The following is a 17,489-nucleotide window of genomic DNA, read 5'->3' on the forward strand; positions in this document are numbered from 1 at the left end:
TGCAGACCTGAGGGCACTGTGTTTCTTAGGTGTGTATACAGCCACTGCCAAAGGGGAATATTTTTCTATTCAGTTCTGCTCTTGCAGCTGCTGAAGTGAAACCTTCCTCCTGTTTTTTTTTAGGAAAAAAAAAAAAAAACCAAAAATGAGGCAAACTTGCTTTAGCTTTGGGAGACAGCAGGTGAGTCCCTTTGGGGAGGAGAAGGACAATTTCGATGGCATTTTGTAGTAGTTCCCAATAGCCAAAGAGTTTGTTCTGGAACATGGCAGCTGCAGCAAATGTTTTGTGGGTATTTCCAGTGCAAACCACAGTGGTGGTATCTCAGGATATCAGTGTGAGCGCTCTCCACTGTCTGCTTGGCCTAAGAAATGTGGAATTTTTTTCTCCTGAGAGAGTCCCAAGGTTCATTATGTTACTGTAAAAGGGCTGGAGGACCAAATCTTTCAAATTGCTTGTCAGTGGTGGTCAGTGGAAAAGGGAATTGCTGGAATTCCTGCTGGCATTCCTGGTGCTGATGGAAAAACTAAATTACCAGTCGTAAAGGAGAAGGGATGACTGTTATTCTCTTTTATTTTTCTCCCCAACTTACATGTTTTTTTCCACTTTTGTAGGTATCAGAAGTACTGTTCATCTTCAGAGAGATTCACAGGATGTAAGAAATCAAGTGCTGTAAGTTTCTTTCCATTTTCCTTTACATGAGAAATCCAAGCTTGCTGAAACAGAAGGAGAATCTTTTAATTTTTTTCTTTTAAAGACATTTCAAGAAATGTTTATAGCAAGCAAATCCAGTATTTTGGAACCAGTTGAGTGCCTTTGGCACCTCTTTGCAGCCCACAAAATAAAGTCAGCATCGTATTACCACATAGGCTGAATAATTATCTCACTACAGATATAAACCACATGAATGCATTTAACTCAGAGTATGGTTAGCAGAATGGACCATTAGCACCATCTGAAACTTGTTTGTTGTTTCCAAGCTTTACCAGCTATGGAAAGACAGAATCTTGCTGAAGAGTTGAGGCATTGGGAAGTGAGCTTGCATCTTTTGCAATGGAAAAAGAGCACAGATTGGCTGTGATGTTGTTTTTGTGTGTATGGACAGCACTGCAGCCTTGTCATTGCAATAGGAAACTATCAATATTTGGGTCTTCCCTGATTGGATAAAATAGCTTTGAAGGAAGTTTTATATATCACAGGAGACACTTGCTTCAAAGCACCTTAGCCAGGAGCTTCTATATATATTTTTAAAAAAATGAATTGAAAATGTGTATTTGAAGAGCAGCTGCCCTAGGGCCTTTCCCTGTGCACTGCTGAAGGGTGTGGGCTGGGATTTCCCAGCAGCTGTGGCTAGTCTGCATCTCTCCAGGTGGGCCAGCCAGTGCTGTTCTAAAGGAACCTCAGGAAATCCTGGTTGGAGCCTTTGGCTGTGTGCCTGGCACAGGGGGGCTTCTGAGGCAGTTGCTCTGAGGCTAGATAACAGGGCTAAAATTTGGATGCTGTTGTTCTGGACTTCGTTGCTTTTTGTAAGGTAAGTAAATTTCATTAGCAGAGAGGTAGAATAAGGGGGGGGGGTTTTTTGAGGCTTTTATAATCAGCTCAACTCCTGTTTTTACCCTGTTCTGTGGTGATGGCAATTTGTGGTTGCTTGGACATCAGCAGAGTTTTGTTTCTATTTTCATTTTAGTGGCTTAAGCCTGTTTTCTGTTACAACAACAAAAATCTATTTGGGCTAGAGCAGAATAAAACCCCAAATTGAAATCAGCCTGAAAAAGAAAGGACTAGTTTTATTAAAGGAGAAAAACTGAGTCCATCTGTGTTTGGTAAAGGTGTGGTGAAAATACCCTGATAAACACCTATCAAGCATTCAGAAACTGGTAAGCAAAAAAATGGAATCCTCCTTTCAGCCTTTTGTGACGGTTACTGGCAATGAGTGCAGTAACTGCAGAAAAAAAGGGATGTGAAATGATGACAGTGTTTTGTATTGATCTCCCACGGTAAGGTCCACGGTTCATATTCTTCCTTTGAATCACAAATGTTTTCTTCTAACTCCTTGGTGTTTAGACTGCCACACAAGACCTCCTAATTGAGCTGTGGAGCTTGTTTTTTTGTGAGGCACTTAAAAAGCATTGCCCAGGGTGGGCTCTGGCCTCTATTTTTTTACAGCTGTGTTGGGTTCAGACTGATGAATAGATACCAATTTAAGTGAAAAAAAAATTCAGCAGAAGTGTGCTTTGTATATATTGTGTCTCTCAAAGTATATCCACATCCTAGAAAAGCCCTTTGCTCATCTCAGAACCAAAACTTGATTGTTTTTCTGTTAGGTAGACTGTGTGAAATCTGGGAATCATTTTCTCAGTTCCTAATGAATCCATATCCTAATGCACCCCTGGGGTGGTTGGTTCCACGAAGGGGTTGAACATGCAGACCTGCTCCTGCTCTTCAGAGAAGGACTTGCTGGTCCTACATAGCTGTTGTCTGTGTTATTAAATCAAAGTAAAACAAATCAAAGCAGTGCTGATACAGGCGTGTAATCCACAGGTGCCTCTGATATAGCTGTGCTAAGAGGATGAGAGATAAAGCCAAGAGTAGCCTCCTTGGAAGCTCCCCAGGCAACTGGTGTATGGTCTCAGGTGGCTCTGAAATTACCGCAGCAAGATACAGGCACAGTTCAGCAATGAAAGGAGACTGGAAATTCCCATTTACCTGTCTTGCCACACTCTGGCTGCATGACGGGAACTGGGGAGCATGAGATGGCTGCAGTGGGACAGTTATGACTGAGAAACTTACCTCCTGCTCAGAAGCTCAGGAAAACCCAGAGCTAGAAGAATTTGGCTCCTCTATGTCTGCTCTCTCTGTCCTCTTGCAATATTGCTCTGCAAAATGTTTCAGTTCTTCTATGAGGGAACTGATGGAGAGAAGGAAAAAGAGGCTTTCTTGTCATTTCCCTTTCTCTGTTTGACTGCCAGCAGCTGGAAGTGAATCTTGCCAGTGGCTGCTCCCAGAGGTGCCTGTCCCCTCTGAGGGGTGTCTCTGACTGACATCCTTGCAGAGCAGCCTTGACCAAGAGCTGTGTTATGAGCTGTTAGGAAAGGTGTTGGTTTGGGAGGCTCCTGCCACTTCCAGTGGATCTGGGGACATTTTTGAGCAAGCTGTGAGTGGTGGTTGCTTCGCCCATTAGTCTTTAATTCACCATCCCTTTGTAAGGCAGCATCTCTGTCCTGCTGTTTAAAAGCAATACCCACTTTATTATGGGCAGAATTCAGCCAATGGAGTTTTGTTCTCTGCAAGGCAGAGCCATCTCTTGGTGGGGAACCAAGCCCTGGGAGGATGCAGGGGAGGGGTTCCTTCAGGTTGTAGGTGCTTGGGGAGAAGCATCCTCAGCTGGCAGCTGGTTGTGTGGCTGCTCTCCCACCCCAGGATGCCCTGGGTCAGGACAGGTTGGTGAGGTGGCTGCAGATCCCAGGATGCCCAGGGCTGGCTGCAGGGTTGGACTACAAAGGCACAGCAGGTCTGGTGGGGGAGCAGGAAGGACAGAGAAACTGTCCGTTGGGCAGTAGTAGCTTGGAAAAATTAACTCACTTATGTCAAGGTTTCTGGATGTATAACTTCGAAAAAATACATACTTGTTGCAGTAAACTGTTCTCTTATCAGATGAGCTTTAGATGAATTTGGGGTTATTTTTGTTTCTTGGAGCTTAAGCAGTGAATTTGCAAGCATTTTCTGCAGGGAAAATTACAACAGTGTGTTAGGGTTGCCAGAACTACACAGAGAAACTGCTTTGCCAAATGCAATGGTGGTGCTACCTCCTTGCTCTTATGTGGGGCAAGAGATGGGGCTCTAGCTGTAGCAGCCCTGAAATTGTCACTTGCACTTGTCACCAGCAAAGCCACCTCTCCAAACAGTGCACTCCTCACAAAACCAACACTCATTCTCCCAGCGCTCAATCAGGCGACTGTCTGGAAATTTTGGACAGACTGTTTTATTTTTTAAAAGGAGGGGAATACTATTGTAACTGAAGGATAAAGATGTGAAGGAGAAGTTGGTTGGAGAGCAGGAGAAATTTAGTCAGGGGAGATGAGGCTTAGCCAAAAGTCTCCATTACAGCTCCAAGATGAGAAGGGGTGAGAGGATTTCATTCATGTAATTGCAAATCCGCAGTTCATATCATAGCAGATCATATCACAGTCCTAGGCAGGTTTTCCCAAGAGTTGAGTACTGCCTGGGCTTTGGTAAGGATGGGATTGCTTCTCCCTGGCTCTCCAGCAGCCCCAGTGTGGTGGTCCTTTTGGATCTTGCTCCATTCTTCTTATTTTTGATACTGTCTCTTCTTCCTTTTCTTTTCCATTAAGTATGATGTCACAAATGACATCAGTCCAATAACTGCTTGTGGTTGTCATAGCCACAGTCTGTGACACCCAAACAAAGCAGCAGGAAACCAGAGCTGGCATACAGATGCTGTAATATTCATCACATTCCTTTTGGTTAATAACTGTGTGGTTAGGGATTTATTTTCCATTGGAAAAAAAAAAAAAAGAGGAAGGGGGCTTAAAAGCAAAAAATTGAGTCACTGAGGAGGAGGAAGGTGTTTTCCAACTCCATCTGACCTATGTAGCTGCACTTCTCCATCCCAGTATTCCTGAGGGAATATTGCTGTGGCCTCAGCTGCTCAACTCTCTTCTGCAATTGTTCCCATCACTTCTGGTGATGCTCCTCATGGAGAAGGCAATGGGAGACATTGCACTGCCTCTAACACAAGCTGTGTCCCTGGGGCAAAGCCTCCCAAAGGCTGGCAGCAGCAGCCACATGTCAGGCAGCTTTAACTGCTCGATGGCTGAGGCTGCCGTTGTTGTGGTGCATGGATAGAGCACAGAAGGGTTTTTTCATCTTTTGGGAGCATTAGATATGAGGGGGGAGTGGTTGTTTGCCGTTCTTTGTCTTGATTTGTATCTTGAATCTGTGAAATAAGCTTTTCTGGTTGAGCAGCCGAGCTTGTTTGTCCCTGCAAGATTTAATCACTCCTTCAGTTTTGCACAGTTGGCCTAATAGTACGAAGGTGCTTGCTACAAAAAATAATTCCAATAATGTAAAAAAAAAATACAGAAATAGGTGTGGTATGAGCACTGCATTCGCATGGCAAGCACTGGAGGTAGATGAGTGGGGCTTGCTGGGAGGGAGCCACCTCAGCCCCTCATTGCTGAGGGCTTGTGGGGTGCCACTGTCTGTGTGGCCCTCGCCAGAACTTCCCCTTGCGCAGTGCCACCCCCTCTGTGCCCCCACGGGGACCTACTGACCTGGGGACTCCAGCATGGCCTCCCCAAAAGGTTTGGGCATGTGATTCCTGGGCTGAGCCCAGGTAATTCCCCAGACCTGCCTGTGCTGGGAGCAGGCAGCAAACACAGAAAGCAGAGTCCAGCTCTGCATTCAGGCATTCGGTGCCGTGGCTCCTGCTGGTGCTTGCAGGGAGGTGCTCATTATATAATAGCTGGTGGTTGATTAATATGCTGTGAGTCAGAAGCACCAGGGTATTTTAGCTTTCTCTAGTTGCTATGGAAACGTTATTTTAACAAATAGCTTTTTAATATTTAATTAAAACAGCTTTTGGCAAGCTGGAGTAAGAACTATTACAATTACTACTACAAAGGGTTAGCAGTGAAGTGTATTCCGGAGTCACAGGTTTTTTTGGTTGAGCCTGTGTCATGTGTCCCCCACCCTGATCTGTCAGCTTCAAAAATTAAAAAAAAAAAAGTAAAAAATCACTTATTTATTGGTTGTGAGAGATGTATTCTTGTTCCTAAGACACAAAGCAAATGCAATGCGAATCTGCAGTTACTCTTCACAATTGAAGGTTGTCACTTCTTTCAATGTACAGTGCCAAGGCAGCCCTGTAAGGACGAAGCAGTGTGATAGCATTTATTAATCACTGCTGTATCACTGGTGTTCCTTCTTCTACCTCTGCCTCCCGAATGAGATCATTCCTGTTTTGCTTGCTTCGTGTTCCCTCTGTGTCAGGTTGGATGCTTTTCCTTGCCAGCTTGTGGAGGAGGCTGGTGCTGTGTCCGGATCAGGCTCTGGACAGATTCCTAGTCTTTTTTTAGGTGAGCTTCTCTGCTCCCTGATACCAAATGATTCTGCGGTGGAGACAAATGAACAGAGAGCTCAGTCTCCAGAGAAAAATAAATATTTAACAGCTCTTTGTAAATAACCTTTATTTATAGAACAGTTGCAGGTTCTATCATACTTGGTAAGTGGGGATGCTTTTTATGCAAGAATTCTGCCTTGAGGGACTCAGTGGATGCTTAATGTCGTCTGTGATATAATAATGAAATAAATGTGTCGCTCTCATGGGATTCCCTTCCAGCCCCTATTTCCTGTGATTAACTTCAATATTGCACACTTTGTCTCTATTCACATCACATTCCTTAATATTGTACTGAAACCTTATTTGGAAGGGAACACCTTTATTTCCTGAGGGGAGGGGAAGGGTGTTGAGGGTTTTGACTTGTGCAGATGGGTCTGAGGCTGTATGTACCTCCATCATGCATTAGTGTGCTGGCCCAGACCAGGGGATTCATGAGCTCAGCCTCTCACTCTCACAGAGTCTGGGATGGTGCTGTTACACCATTTTATAAATGAGTGAAAGTAAACCTAGAGAGATGGATTAGGATGTGTTTCACCCCAGCTGTCTAGAAGTTAAGCAGTTAGTCTATCGTAGCTGTCTAATCACTTCCAGCATCAGCTGAAAGACTGCACCATTTGCAGAGATGTTTCACCCTGCTTTAGGAGAGATGTTTGAGGCAGGTCACAGGCATAGCCCTCAGAATTGTCTATCTCTCCCCATTTAACTCTGAGCCATAAACTAGATGGGGAAAAAGTAGACAAGAGGAATGCCACCAGCAAAGATGACCTATAGAATTTCTGTAGGTGGTCCATAAGAGTGTTCCAGGCTGCAGGGTGTCCTTGCTCGTCACACTGCTCTGGTCACACAGTGTCAGGTGGCCCTTCCAAAGCAGCACAGCTAATCTCTGCTACACATTGCTCACAGCTGGGCATCTGGGTTTTAACAGCTCAGAAAGATATGCAAAACCAGTCCCCAGGCATGTAAACGAAGGTGCTAAAGATTTGTCTAAACCGTTCCAGCAAGCCAGGAAGAGAATTAAGGCTTTCCTTCCTGTTTACATTGAAGGTATATTGTCATGACCAAAACTAGAGTGATAATATTATTGCTGCAGTAATACAGCAAGTAGTTTGGGTGTGTTAGGCAGTTCTTTAAAAAATCCCTCTGAGTTGCATCCCATACTTCTTCCTAAGTTCTTTGATGTCTTTTTAAATCCCTCTGCTAGCTGGTGGCAACCCCATCGAATCCAAAGGTGATCCCAGGATATGGTGGGAGCTGTGATGGAAGCAGGGTCTCTGGGTGGATGGTGACAGCCACAGAGCAGCACATGCTTGCAGCCACCTGTTTCAGCTGCTGCTTCCTCAGAGGTCTGGGAAGGAATCCTTTTTATTTTCTACCACCAAGCACCTGATACACTGCAAAAACCAAATTTTCATGTTTTCATAGCAAATGTGGGTCTCCACTGAGCTTGTAAGGCAGCAGCCAGGACAGACTTTGCAGTGGGATGGTGGGAGCTCCTGCCATGCTGGAGGGGCAGCATGGGGTGGGGACAGGCAGTGGCTGTTGTGGGGGAAGCTGACAAGCAGATGGATGAAGCTGGCATTACCAGTGGAGTGGAGGAGGTGAGCACTGCTACATTAGCAGATGTGATCAGGCTACCTCAGAGGGACAAGGGGGGCTGAGAGCTTTGAACCAAATGCCCTGACTAAAGGGAACTTGTGGAGCTGTTCCTTGGGAGGAGGTGGGAAGGGTTTGGTTGATGGTGACTGGCCATGGTAGAGGTCTGAGCAGTGATGCTCTTGAATATCAAAAGACAGTGGGTTAAGTAGCTGAAACAGGAATTGTTGCAAGAAGGCACAGAAATAACATTTCTACCTGAAATTTTCATCATATGGCCCAGTTTTGCAAAGGATATAGAGACAAGTGCTGCAGAATAGCAATCCTGCTTGGGCTATATGCTAAGAGAAATGCCACAGGTTATGGGTGGCTGATAGTGAAAATATTGACAGGGCAGCACATGGGGGAGCCAGGAAGGTCAGGCCAGCTCTGCTGTCCCTGTCCCTGAGCAGAGGTGAATAGTGGGCTGTTGGGGGGGATGGCTGTGCCAGGAGTGTGTGTGGTGGAGCAGGCCTGGTGCTGAGTGATTTGGGGGAGTCCTTGATGGATAATGCTCCTGAGTGCTGTGATGGGTGGCAGGTCTGGAAAGCTGTTCCCAGGGAGGGAAATTGGGATCATCGGGGGGAAAAGTAGAAGGTGGGAGCCTGTATTTCTGTTTGTGTAGATGTGCACAGGAGTTGTATTGGAAAAGCTGAAATGTGATTTATGAGGGGAAATAAATGCTCCAGAGTGAACACAGACTGCTGTGAGAGAGTTTACCTGTCAGGTCCTCAGCTCAGCATCAACTACTCAGCTTCCCTGTATGGGTGCAACATGCTATACAGATTTTCAATTTACAGTAATTTGGGACTTGAATGTAGTCTGGAGAGGCATGACATGCACTCAGGCAGGTCTGACTTTCCCACCCTGAGGACAAGGGTCGGTCCAAGGTGGCAGAAAGCCCTGTGTGGGAGCAAAGGGCATATCTTAACCGAGAGTGCTCATGGATACTGCAGTAACAAGGACTCCACCAAAATGAAGCCCAAGGCTTGTGGGGTTTTGTTTTGGTTCCTTTGTATGTGATTTGGGATCCCTGTACACACCTTGCATTGCAAGTCTGTGGTCTGTCACAAATCCCCATGTTACCAAGCATGGGATCTTCTCCCCTCACTTAAACCCTCGTTCTCTCCACTTGAAGCTAAACCAGGCTTTGCTAGCTTTCCTCTTCACTCGTCCCACTGGATTTAAAAGGTATGCTGCTGCTTCCATGTCTGCCTGATAACCAAGAACATCAAGGGATAGAATAGAGTTCAGTGAATTGAAAGGAGAGAGATTGGAAGTGACAAAAATTGCAATGAACTTTCTTGGAGCTTTCCATCTCCACCCATTCCAGACATTTCCTTCTTTTTGCTACCATCAGTAGTTTTTGGTAATGTTGTTTTCTCAGTGGCTCCTCACTCATGGAGATGTCTGTTGGAAATCAGGAGCCCAAGGTCTTGATAGCAGGAGCACTTGGACCTGTGAGTCTGTTCGTGTGTTGGAGAATGTGCTCCTGTCTCCTAAGGCAGCAAATGCAGCGCCGGTATCTCATCACCAACAGTTTCACACCAAACAGCTGCGATGTTTGTATGGGTCATTTGTGCTTAGTCCCAGTTTCCCTGTTAGTGCCATTAGGCTGGAGCATCCCATAGGCACTGAGCACAGTGGTGGTCTGTGAGTTGACTCAGTTTTCATTGTCAGCATTACTTATGACTCAGGTATAAACAATTTGGCACGTTTCCTGTCTGCAGTTCTCCAAGTACACTCTTCCTTGCGTGCCTCAAACCAGACTATCTCTGTGTTTGCCACGCTCTGAAACCCAGCCAGGCTTGCAACAGATGAATCAAACCCTGCTGTGCTTCGGGCAGCTGCATTTCAGATGTTGCTGTGAGTGTAGGGAAGGGCAAGGGGGGTGCAGTGCTTGGAAGGAGCACCTACTACAGGAGGAGACTCGAGCTCTAGCAGGATGGGGAATAGCCTTGCATTTATTGTCTTTGTTACTAATATTGGATTAAAATGTGGTGTATGTTACTTACATTATATATGTAATTTCATCTAGTGAGTGTGTATTAGCTATTATATACTATGTGAATGCAAAGAGGAGCTGCTTGGGGGTTTTTTTTAGCTCTTCCATAAAGCATTCAGTAGAATGCCAACTTGATGTGACCTTGCTGTCCTGTTCAGGAAATTTTCCTGTCTGACCATGCAGGATTTGCTTTGGCAGTGAGCTGGGACCAAAGCCCTTTCACCACAGGTGGTTCCAGTGGCCAAGGGGAGCCCTGCTTGCCTCCCTACACTCAGACAGTCCCACCAGGCTTCCTTACCAGCTCAACCCAGGCTTTCCCACGGCAGAGTCTCACATGTCTAGATTCTTAAAATAATCATGGTGCAATAACAGAATAACAGCTTGAACTGGTGCCTCTGGAGGTGGGATATCAAACAAAGGAATCCTTGGCCTTTTACATCCCCACAATCTATGTGCATGAAAGTCTGGGCTCTTCCTGCTGAGTTTTTGGCTCCTGCACACGGGCCCTTTGTTGTGCAAAGGGTCACTGCCAGCTTTTGCCTCAGGCTCCCTCCACCCGGAGCTCAAATCTGCAGCTCCACTGAATGTATTCCTCAACATCTCCAATGGTTTTACTTTACTAAGAGAGCCCTCTGAGTGGCCATGGACAAGCCATCCCTCTGATCCTGGAGGAGTGCAGAGAAAAAGCAGCTTTCTTCTTTTATCTTGCTACTGCTGGAGTCAGTAGCAAAATTTCAGAGGACTTCAGTGAGCCAGGATCAGCCCTCTAAAAATTATACTCTCAAGGCACTAGGGGAAAAGCACTTGTGAGCAGGTGAGAAGCAGCCCTTATGTTCCTATGGGGTGGAGGGGAGCACACCCTTATTAGTAAGTGTTGCTCCTTTATGAATATGTTTCATTTGGTTCATGCTATCAAAAGGAAAAAAATCTCTGCAGTGGTAGCATAATATGTAGGGCTGTCTGTGGCAGCAGTAAGTTTTGATCTATTACTTTAGAAATTCTGCCCCTTTTTTGTAAGAGACGATCCCAAAGCACCTTCCTTTGCTGTGTGTGAAAATCTGAAGGGTGCATTTGTGCATGTCATGAGGATCTCTGAGCATCTCTTTCCAGCTGAGTCTGAATGAGTAAATGTGTCATTTGGACAAACTCCTGATGCATTCATTAGCCTTGTGCTAGCCCTGACAGCCAGAGGTGGCAGTGAAATCAGAGGTACACTCTGTGTGTTAAAAGCAGTGTAAAGCTTCCAGAGCCTGCTGTAACTTTCATCACCTTTGGGGATTCCTAAGAGTGATTTTGAGCATAGGAAGGAAATAGGGTAGGCTGGGGTCAGGTTTTCATCCCCTGGTATGTGATATGTGCCACCCTCGTGGTGGCATTGGCAAGCACGAGGGGATGGTGGTGCTCATCTCCTTTCCCAGCGGAGAACACCTTCAGTGTGTCCTTTAAGCCTGAAGCTAACCAGAAAAAAACCAAAAAACAAAAAAGCTATGCTCAGCCCCTGAGATGGCCCCAGCAGCACTCTGCAGTTGTGATATATCTGGTACGCACAAAGCTGTGCACTCAGGGACAGGATGGATGGAGAGAAGGGAGATGGTGACCTCCAAAAAGCTGCAGTGGTAGCAGAGGGGAAAGAAGCAGTGATTTAGCTGTTCTTGGTAGAGGGGTACGTGACTCCAGAGAGCAGTTAAACAGCAAAACAAGTGGAAGGTGTTTTGAGGGTTTCATAAGCTGGTTGCAAAAGTAATAAACTTGGAAAAATCTCATTTATAAGGGTGGAGAGTTTCAAGGCTGCATCTCTCAGCAGCATCCCAGGGTTAGGAGAGCCGCGTGATCATTCCAGTATCTCAGTTTGCTTCAGGCTCATGGTAGGCTTGGTTTCATACCTGTCTAGCACCTCCCTCTTCTTGTACATCCATTCTCTCCTTGCTCAAAAGTGCTGGGTCTGTGAGAGGAGCCTTTTCGTGCCAGTGACTGGGGCTTCCTACTTAGCAAACATTTTTTAAAAAGCCAAAAAAACCACAACAAAGCAACTGGTAGGTGTAGCTGGTGAATTACCCCTGCAAATCACAGTCCCTGCTTCTGACACCTGGCTTCTGCAACACATCACTTGCCTGCCAGCAAACACAGAGCTGTGCCCATCAGGTGTCTGAGGCTAGTTATGGATGGATACCTGTTAACTGTGGCTTCTCCTCAATCTATGTACTGTGCTCTGGGATGTGTCAGGGGAATGGAGCGCTGGGCTCAGGTGTTCTGTGCTCTTCCCTGGCTGCTGAAACACACCAGTAAATTTAGTGGTGGCAACATCATCATAATGAGCATCAACAGGAAAGCTCTGCGATTTTCCAGAAGTTGTTCCTGGAAGTTATTCCTTACAGGATCCCTTCTCAACACCCTGAGCACCGAAGTGACATTACACAAGCTGACTGAATGTCTCTTTTAACATGTGCTGCTTTTGTATTGCTTTCAAATGGTAGGAATTTTGCAAGAAATGAAATTTCAAATACATTAGCTCTTGCTCCATGCAGTGCAGGCTTGTGGCCTCAGCTCTGGGTCCTGGTGTAGTGTCTGTTCAGGTGGAGGCTCCTGAGCTGTTTATTGAGTGTGCTCACATTTTGTGTCATCTCCACGACTGTGGAGCACCTGGTCTTTTTCCAGGAGAAACCACCCTCTTCTGTGCAGCCTCCTTGGTTGCTGTTAGTTTGCTTTCCAGTGGACTCTAGCAGGATTAAGCTTGGCAGCGCTCTGTGCCTCTGCTCTGAAAGGCAGGACAGCCCTGGGTCACCTCACAGGAAACAGAGATATTCAGAGTTCATGTAATTAGCTGCACTTTCCTTCTTAGATACTCCCAAATCTGCTTGAGCCAAGGAGCCAGCTGTCCTGTTTGCTGGCCAGGGCATTCTGTAAAGATCTCATTGTGTGTCCTGGGGCTTTCCTGTCTTCCTGCTGGTGGGAGCCTCAGCTGGGATGACAACACAGACACAGATAATGTTGGAGATTTGAGTATGGAAGACAAAGGAAAATTAGGTTGTATCTGCTTTACAAATACTGGATTTTATTCCAGACAGTTGGAAGCTGTGGGTGAGAGGGCTTTGTATTCCTGTGAGTGAATTTGGTGAGTTGTTTTTTTTTGGTTTTTTGGGTTTTTTTTTTCACTTGATCAAAAAGGTGGCTAACAGCATGGCTAGATCCATGCATGCTGCCAGTCTGTGCATCCTTCCCTGTGTGAGTTACTGGAGGTGCCTGGTGTTCCTCTGCTGCTCCTTATCCCTTCTGCAAGATGCTCCTCACCAGAGGCTGGGTGCCGCATTGCTCTGTGCACCTTCAGCACAGCAGCAATTGACCCCAAGTGAGCCGTGTTTCATTGGGGGCCTGGAGGGTGGTCCTCCTTTGGCAAGGCTGGTGTCATTCTGGTGGTACCACTTGCTCCTTGCCCTGTGCAGGGTACAAGCACGCTCAGGCCATTGCCTGAAGGGTTTGAGCAAAATCTGTCTGGCTGCATGAGTTGAAATTTGTTCAGTTTATCCCTAAAACAAATTTGCCTGCATGGGGCTGTTGTCAGAGACAGTAATGTTTGGTGTTTCTTGTTGCTCCTGAGCCACCAGTTGTAGAACATGTAGCTTGTTGCTCAAAATTGCCATTTTTGCCATAGTGTTAGCGGAGAGTTTTGAAGTATATTGACTGGTGAAGACAGCAATATTTAACACCTTTTTTTTTTTTCTCTTTCAAAGCAATTTACATGTAATAGTCCTCCTGACTCCCATATTAGCAGGGACCTAGTGTGTAAACTCTTTGGGACAAGGAGCGTTTGGGTTTGTAGCAGTGACGTTGTGATTGGAGAAAAACTGTTATCTGGGTAAACCTTCTTGCCATAGAAATCCTGCCTAGGAATCATACAGAGAAATGGCTTTGCATGAATAACTCAATAATGCTCAAGAAGGTATTAGGATTGAGATGATTTAGTGCAGTCAAACTGTATTTTGTTTTTCTCTAACTTATGTAAAGCAGTTTTATCTGTCTTGGGATATGTGTGTGTTCTTTTCTTGTTTAAAGTTCCAGAAATCTACATGGGCGATCTTAAAATTGGATGAGTGTTGTGTGAAGGCATTTCTGAGTTAAGTTGTAACCTGAAGCATAAGAAAAAGGTTTTCTTAACTGGCTGTAGTGAATTATATTTGTAGTAAATTATATTTGAAGCAGTGTTGCATGCCATTAAATATATGGTGAATCCCATCTGACATTGTGCCAAAAAAAAGTCTGAGATAATGTGACCAAAATGTCATGCAGGAACAATATTCACATAAGAGAGTAATTTCCTGGAATATAATCCTCAGGGATTGTAAAATTAAATTTGAAAATGTATCCCTATTTCTATCTTGCCCCTTGTAAAGGTGGTTTTACTTGGTGGTAAAACTCCTTGGTGGTTCTTCCAGCAGCTTGTGAAGATGAAGCTTCTCATTGGGTCTCTTTTTCCTACCCCAGCTTTACATGCCAAGGAGAAAGTGAATCCCTGCACCATCCATGGCAGCACACACTTGTACTGCACGTGATGGAGGTTCCCCATAGAGATGTGGATGTTTTCTGCTTTGTTCTTTAGGTCTGCCAGATGTTTTTCAAGTCTTCAGGTTTCCTGAAACAAGTGACCATTTTGGGCAATACCACTGCTGCCTATCAATGGGCAGAAAAAGAGTCTGGGCTTGTTTTGGGTTTATTCAGGATATACGCAACTAGAAGGCATTGCATGTAGTTAAGTGTGTGAGAACTCATGCTGGTACTAATGGTGGTGTTCTCCAGGGATCTTTTACGCCTAATTATGGCAACTATCCTAAAACTGTGGTAATTAAACTTAAGAGATTACTGAGGTTGTTAGGTTATGGTTTTCTGAGTTACTTCTGAACCTGTCTCTAATCTGTGTTTTAAACATGGACTTCAGCTTCTAACTAACCTTCCTTAACTTCCACTGTGTTAGTCAAGCAGCTAACTGGGAACTCTTGCAGGCTCCAGTTAGTTTGCACAGTCCTTATTGAATTAGACTGGAAAAGCACTGTGGAATTTGAAAGAAAAGCAGAATGTGGAATCATGATCTTTCCTTTTTATGAGGAAAGGAGGAAGACTGTGATTTCTTTATCTATGTGAATCATCAAATGACTAGCAAAAATACAGGAAAAAAATGTCTTTTATCATTGCTGCCTTGTCCAGGACTGAGTTGAGATGGGCAAGCCTGGAGGCTGGGCTAAAAACTGGGCAGGAGTGAGGGTCATGGCAGTTCCTGTGCATTTGGCATGGGAGAAGAGCCTGGACTGACCAGGGCCCTGCTTGTCAAGGCGGGCTGGCCCTGCCCCGGGGATTGCAGGGCAGCAAGGCTGCCCTTTGGCCATTTGAGCTAAACTCAGAACGACTTAAGGAGGCTGAGGGCAAACTTGTTTCTTCTTCATTCTCCTCTTCCCTTCCTCTCCAAGTCCTTACAGTCCTCTTTTGCTGATGATTTCTTTCTCTCTCCCTTCTAAGCAATCCCAAAATCAGTAGAAGTGCAACCCAACATCTGCTGTTTTCTTCATCTGCTTACAAATTGCCCTTCCCCTCAGGAAAACCCATCAAAATACCCATGTGCACACACAGACAAAACAAACTTACAGTCCCACCAAGACAAATGCTGTGTTAAAATCACACATGTAATATCATCAGAGCTCTGGTTTAAGCAGGGCAGATGGAAAATGCCCTGCTGACCTAATGCCCATTAAAAAAAAAAAATAAAATCTGTACCAAGTGTCAATGGGCTGCTTTCTTCTTTCCCTTTCTTTCCTTTTCTTATCATTACTGTGCTTTCTCTTCAGAAGAAGTTCAGTGCTGCATTAAAGGGATTACAGGTTCTTTTCATCTTACCTCTTTTTTCCCCCCAATTTTACTTCTTCCCAGCAAGCCTTAGGGGTTTTTTGGTTTGGGGATTTTTTTTGCCTTTTTTTTTTTTTTTTTCCTTTTAAAGCAATTGATTTATAGCTCTCCTACCTGCTGGGAAAGATTGACCTGCTACTGAGCATCTTCAGACAGCCCTTCTTGTGAGTCACTTGGGACTGAAAGCAAGCAGAGGGACAGGTTGAAAGGTGTTTCTTTCCTGATGCTATTTACACTCTAAGGAATCAGCGATGGCATGTGCTGGTTTTATATAGCTGGATACACATCGTGTGGATGTGTACCTGCATCTTGAAATGGGGCTGTCCAAGGAGAAAAGACCTTTTTTTTTTTCCTCCAACAACAACCTCTTGATTTCTCCAAATCTGAATTAAACCCGAGTGCACTTTTTTTCTTTACTCTTTCTCTCATACTGTGCTTTTGGTGAATGTTTGCTGTGCAGTTTTGTTTTCACAAGTTTCAGGCTATGCTTTGTTTCCTGTGAAACATGAAGTGTGGATTCCATCTGGAAACATTTCAGTGGGTCGTATAATTTGTGGTTCTCTTCCTTTGCTGCCCTGGTCTCTGGGTGCATGTCTGTGGCAGGGGACATGAGGAGGGCAAGCAGTGCTCAGCCACCATGCAAGAAGTGAATGAGGAAGGATGCCCTTCACCTCACTTCTGTTCAGTGCAAATTTGATGAACCATGGAGCCTCTTTTATTGTTCAGCATCTAAGCCTGAAAAGATATTTCAGGGCAGTCTGGACAGGGTTGCCTTTTTTTTTTTCCCCCTCCAGTTCCCGCCATATTGATACCAACATTAAATTGTTTTGTCTTCAAAGGAACAAACCTGATGTGCCAGGATGGTTGTTCTTCATCCTTTCTAAAGGATGAATCAGCCAGCACTGAATTTCCTCAGACACATCTTCTGCTTTCATGTGTTGGTCTGAAAACACTGACCTCAGCAGCTGGGCTGATTTATTCCACAAAAGGAGGAAAATCTGTCTATTCTTGTTTGAATTCAGTTTTAAAAGAATAAGATCTAGAATTAAAAGCAAATTATGAGAAAGAACAGGCCCTTTTAAAATTTGCTTTCTTATACCTAATATTAAGGCTGTTTTCTCACTTGCTCATGCAATAGCCAAGGCCAAGTTCCATGGACATTGCCCTGGAAGTCTGTTAGTTAGCGTCACCTTTTCATCATTAGGGAAAGCCAGAGATGCCACGTTTGAACCTTGGCGAGTGACAAAAGAAACCAATAAAGATTTACATAGTGGCCCTGCTCTGAAGATGAATCAAATGTGGGGTTGACCCATCCTGTCTCATTTCTCCTGTCCCTTCTTGTCTGGGGGTGGTTTGGATGGAACTAACTGATGTGAACTGCCAGTACTGGGAGAGGAGGGGTTCAAGAGCTGATTTCAGCAGCCGGATCCAATTTCTCAGCAGTGTTGTGTACAACTGGGCTGTGTTTCATCATATTCACTTTATTAAAATAAGTGTTACAAGAGGACTGCTCAGTGACAGAGTGAGGATTTTCCATTGCAGGCTCTGCAGTCTTTTCCTGCTTCCTGGCTCCCTTTCCTTCTCTTGCAGTACCACACATGGGATAACTTTGCTTTAGAAATAATATTTTTTTCAAAAAGGCAGCAGAGGCCCATGGCCTGCATGAGCAGGGTGGGATTTTAAGGATTTCTTGTTTGTTCCCTTTCTCTCCCCTCTTAATTTTAATTATTTTATCCTTTAATTTACTGTTGTGAGTCCACAGGACATACAGGGAAACAGAATGAACTGGATCACATACAGCCTAATTCCCCTCCAAGCCCAAA

At 44.9% G+C, this 17,489-nt stretch overlaps 1 protein-coding gene across 2 annotated transcripts in view; it reads left to right on the forward strand.

Annotated features, from left to right (window-relative positions):
* ZHX2 (zinc fingers and homeoboxes 2) overlaps positions 1-17,489 on the forward strand; it is a 46,016-nt gene that overhangs the window by 1,792 nt on the left and 26,735 nt on the right. For both annotated transcript variants that reach the window (XM_041407589.1, XM_041407591.1), the window contains one exon: positions 613-670. The gene's annotated coding sequence lies outside the window, so the exon portion shown is untranslated. Of the gene's footprint in view, positions 1-612; positions 671-17,489 lie in introns of those variants that run through there.

Source organism: Onychostruthus taczanowskii, unplaced genomic scaffold, assembly GCF_017590055.1.
Source record: "Onychostruthus taczanowskii isolate IOZ18803 unplaced genomic scaffold, ASM1759005v1 scaffold27, whole genome shotgun sequence".
Classification (NCBI taxonomy): Eukaryota; Metazoa; Chordata; class Aves; order Passeriformes; family Passeridae; genus Onychostruthus; species Onychostruthus taczanowskii.